Source organism: Haliaeetus albicilla, unplaced genomic scaffold, assembly GCF_947461875.1.
Source record: "Haliaeetus albicilla unplaced genomic scaffold, bHalAlb1.1 scaffold_187, whole genome shotgun sequence".
NCBI classification, from domain to species: domain Eukaryota; kingdom Metazoa; phylum Chordata; class Aves; order Accipitriformes; family Accipitridae; genus Haliaeetus; species Haliaeetus albicilla.
This window is the reverse complement of record NW_027212509.1, coordinates 1-5000: the sequence shown is the minus strand read 5'-3', so window position 1 is coordinate 5000 and position 5000 is coordinate 1.

The following is a 5000-nucleotide window of genomic DNA, read 5'->3' as shown; positions in this document are numbered from 1 at the left end:
GGGGGAGAGGGACTCGCCCCCCTGCCGCGGGAGCACCGGACGTGCTAGAGGAGACAGCGACCCGCCGAGACGGGCGTGACCCCGGGACCAAGGCCCTCTGCCAGGGCGGCTCGCTCTGCAGCAGGCGGGGGAGCGGCACGAAAAGCCGACGCATCAGAGACGGCAGCGGCGGAGGGGGACGCCCCCCTGCCGCCCGCGGCACGCCTCGGGGGCCCACCCGGGCAGGTGCAGCCCACACTCGCCTTCTTTCCCCGTTTCCTTGGCTCAGCCGCCCCACCGCCCAGCGCTGCTCGCGGCCGGCACCTGCGGGTACCCGGACCGAGGCCAGCACCGGCGCCTCGCGTGTTTCAGGACACCTGAGGGCTCGCGGGGCCACGCGGCCGTCACACAGCCCGATTCAGTAAAGAAGCCCGAGGAACCCCGCTGAGCAGGGGAGGACGACACTGCCGCCATCGCAGCCCCCTTCGCTCGGAGGGGTGGAGGACAACACTTCGCATGCAACGGGAAGCGAATTGGAAAGGAGACCACCCTGCCTGAACACCGGACACTGCCGTGACTCCCTATTACGGGGAGCACAGAAGAGCCGGCCCGCCGAGGGCCCTCTCCGACGCGACCCGAACGGCCTCATCGATCAGTGAGGAAAGGGAAAAGGGGAAGGAGCGGAGGCCCCACGGCCACGAGTCCTGGGACAGCGACGGCCACTCACACCCGTCGCCACCCGGGGGCGGACGGCAGGTGCGGAGGCTCTGCGTGCGAGTGAGAGGGCAACGTCTGCGGAGAGGTGCAACGCCGGCCTGAACACCGGCAGAGCCGGCCCGCCGGGAAGCCCCTCCGACGCGCCCTAAACGCCTCATCGATCAGTAAGGGAAGGGAAAGAAGGAAGGAGCGGAGGCCCCACGGCCACGGGTCCTGGGACAGCGACGGCCACTCGCACCCGTCACCACCCGTGGGTGGATGGCAGGTGCGGGGGCTCTGCGTGCGAGTGAGGGCAACGCCTGCGAGAGGTGCTCCAACGGCCTGAACACCGGCAGAGCCGGCCCGCCGTGGAGGCTCTCCGACGCACCCGAGGACGCCTCAGCGGGCGCTGCCTGTGGGTCTGGATCAGTCAAATCGGGGAGGGGCGGGTGCCACGGGCCACCCGGCTCCAGACAGCGATTCCCTTGAGGGAGGTCAACGGAACTGGGGGAAGGCCACGGCAGGCTCAACTCCCCCAGCTCTTCCAGCGTTCGAGTGCCGGCAACCACCACCGGCTGCCGGTCTTTGCCCGCCCCACAGGCAACCGCTTGCCATCGCGGGGGGGTTGGAAAAAGGAAACGCGCCTGGACCCATGCCACACACGGGTGTTCGGGGCCGGGGAATGCCACAGAAGCTAGACAACCCCAGCCGCCTGCGTTCGGCTTAGCCAGCCACCAGGTACGGCCGCAATTTTCTTCCCGCTTTGCGGGCTCCAGCTTATGGCCAGAGAAAACGCGAAGAGGTGCCGCCACCTCTAACCCGGTACAGCGCTGCAGACCTTTCCACCGAGCCCTCCTGCAACCAGGCAAGCCGGGGCAGGCCGGACACCACAGGCCGCCCACTCATGGCTCATGCCGGCAAAAACAGGACGAGGCGCTGCGGCCTCTCGCCTGTGCCATCATCGGGCCCTCGGGGGCTGGGGGAAGCTGCGGCACATGCACGAGAACCCCCCAGCCGTCTGCATCCGGCTGCCGGCCACGGGACCGGCTGCCGCTTGCGCTCTGCCCAATACGTGCATGGGCTCTGGCTTAAGACCAGAGAAAACGCGATGAGGTGCCGCCACCTCTAACCCGGTACAGCGCTGCAGACCTTTCCACCGAGCCCTCCTGCAACCAGGCAAGCCGGGGCAGGCCGGACACCACAGGCCGCCCACTCATGGCTCATGCCGGCAAAAACAGGACGAGGCGCTGCGGCCTCTCGCCTGTGCCATCATCGGGCCCTCGGGGGCTGGGGGAAGCTGCGGCACGCACGAGACCCCCCAGCCGTCTGCATCCAGCTGCCGCTCTGCGCGCTCCAGCTTAAGGCCAGAGAAAAAAGGACGAGGTGCCGCCACCTCGCCCGCCCATCACCAGGCCCTCAGGAGCCGGCGGCGGCCGCGGCGGGCTGGACGCTCACGGGCAGCTGCCCTCGCATATCCCAGCGCTCACCTTTGCCATCATCGGGCCCTCCGGGGCCGGGGGAAAGCCGAGGCAGGCTCGACTCCGCCCGGTCTTCCAGCGTTCGAGTGCCGGTGGCCACCACCGGCCACCGGGCTTTGCCCTGCGGAATCCACCTTTGCACCTCTCGCACCACTCGGTCAACAGCCACCGCAGCCTGCCAGACCCTCGCAGGCACCCGGCTGGCTTACTCGAAAAACACCGGGAGACAAACAGGCCGAACGGAGAAACAACGAGCCGAACCACCAGGGAAACCACCACCACAACGGCCGCCCAGCGCCCCACTTCGCCGGCTGAGCCGTAGGCCTTGCAGCCGCTCACTAGCGCTGCTCCGTGCACCAGTCACCACCAGCTCCTATAGTACGGAGGATCACGTCCCCGCCCCCGGCCGGCTCCAAGAGTGCGGTCCCTGCCCACCGGGGAGACCTGCCAATGAGACCGACTTTTACGATGACGTAACTGGAGGCAGCGAAAAACAGCGACCCCTTCGCCAGCTCCGAGAAAGTGGTGGGGCTATCAGGTCTACCTCACAGCCCCCGAAATGCGACTAAGTCCCGCCGGAGCCGGGTAGACCTGACAGCCCTTTTCACCGGCCGCTCCGGCGGCGACACCCCGCGTCCTCCGGGCGCCGCCGGCGGCCGCGCCGGCCTCCGGAGCCGGGTAGACCTGGCGGCCGGCCGCGGAGCCGGGTAGACCTGGCGGCCGGCCGCGGAGCCGGGTAGACCTGGCGGCCCTTTTCACCGGCCGCTCCGGCGGCGACACCCCGCGTCCTCCGGGCGCCGCCGGCGGCCGCGCCGGCCTCCGGAGCCGGGTAGACCTGGCGGCCGGCCGCGGAGCCGGGTAGACCTGGCGGCCCTTTTCACCGGCCGCTCCGGCGGCGACACCCCGCGTCCTCCGGGCGCCGCCGGCGGCCGCGCCGGCCTCCGGAGCCGGGTAGACCTGGCGGCCGGCCGCGGAGCCGGGTAGACCTGGCGGCCCTTTTCACCGGCCGCTCCGGCGGCGACACCCCGCGTCCTCCGGGCGCCGCCGGCGGCCGCGCCGGCCTCCGGAGCCGGGTAGACCTGGCGGCCGGCCGCGGAGCCGGGTAGACCTGGCGGCCCTTTTCACCGGCCGCTCCGGCGGCGACACCCCGCGTCCTCCGGGCGCCGCCGGCGGCCGCGCCGGCCTCCGGAGCCGGGTAGACCTGGCGGCCGGCCGCGGAGCCGGGTAGACCTGGCGGCCGGCCGCGGAGCCGGGTAGACCTGACGGCCCTTTTCACCGGCCGCTCCGGCGGCGACACCCCGCGTCCTCCGGGCGCCGCCGGCGGCCGCGCCGGCCTCCGGAGCCGGGTAGACCTGGCGGCCGGCCGCGGAGCCGGGTAGACCTGGCGGCCGGCCGCGGAGCCGGGTAGACCTGGCGGCCCTTTTCACCGGCCGCTCCGGCGGCGACACCCCGCGTCCTCCGGGCGCCGCCGGCGGCCGCGCCGGCCTCCGGAGCCGGGTAGACCTGGCGGCCGGCCGCGGAGCCGGGTAGACCTGGCGGCCCTTTTCACCGGCCGCTCCGGCGGCGACACCCCGCGTCCTCCGGGCGCCGCCGGCGGCCGCGCCGGCCTCCGGAGCCGGGTAGACCTGGCGGCCGGCCGCGGAGCCGGGTAGACCTGGCGGCCGGCCGCGGAGCCGGGTAGACCTGACGGCCCTTTTCACCGGCCGCTCCGGCGGCGACACCCCGCGTCCTCCGGGCGCCGCCGGCGGCCGCGCCGGCCTCCGGAGCCGGGTAGACCTGGCGGCCGGCCGCGGAGCCGGGTAGACCTGGCGGCCCTTTTCACCGGCCGCTCCGGCGGCGACACCCCGCGTCCTCCGGGCGCCGCCGGCGGCCGCGCCGGCCTCCGGAGCCGGGTAGACCTGGCGGCCGGCCGCGGAGCCGGGTAGACCTGGCGGCCCTTTTCACCGGCCGCTCCGGCGGCGACACCCCGCGTCCTCCGGGCGCCGCCGGCGGCCGCGCCGGCCTCCGGAGCCGGGTAGACCTGGCGGCCGGCCGCGGAGCCGGGTAGACCTGGCGGCCGGCCGCGGAGCCGGGTAGACCTGGCGGCCCTTTTCACCGGCCGCTCCGGCGGCGACACCCCGCGTCCTCCGGGCGCCGCCGGCGGCCGCGCCGGCCTCCGGAGCCGGGTAGACCTGGCGGCCGTTCGGTGCTCCTTGGGGGGGGGGGGGGGGGGGGGGCAGGTGCGCCTGATTTTGTTTCGTTTTTTCCGTGTGTTTTTTTTTTTTTCTTTTTCTTTTGAGATTTGAGCTAAATCTGATAAAAGGGCCACCCCGTCCCGGTTTCTCCTGGACGGCATTTCTTTCCCCCTCCCCTTCCCACGTTTGAACCACTTCTATAACAAGGGAGCATGTTTAAACGTCCTGTCTGATGCAAGAGTTATTTCACCTTTATTGATTTCGGTAGGAAATACCAACACAATATTAACAAAAAACAGTTTTTCAAAGAATTTTTGTTTTCTGACCCCCTCCTTCCACCCTCGTCGTTCTCATGCACGTGCACGCACCTACTCCGACCCGGTGGCTGCCAGGCACTTGCCAGCTTCACCACACCAGCCAGCCCCCCCGCTCCGCCGACGCCGCCCCCTCCCTCCCCCCCATTCTCTCGGCGGGGGACCGGGCAGAGGCGGCAGCCCCCGGCACAAACTGCCCAGCTCCCCGGCGCGAGTTCGCTGTTCACTGGGTGCCTTCAGGACTGGTCGCCCCTTGCCAGGTTCAGGTTCGGGTCCACGGCGCTGCTGGGCGCTCGCCGACTTTTGGTTTTGTTTTTTGCGGTCTTGGAGGTTTTTTTTGGGGGTGGGTGTTGTTTTTA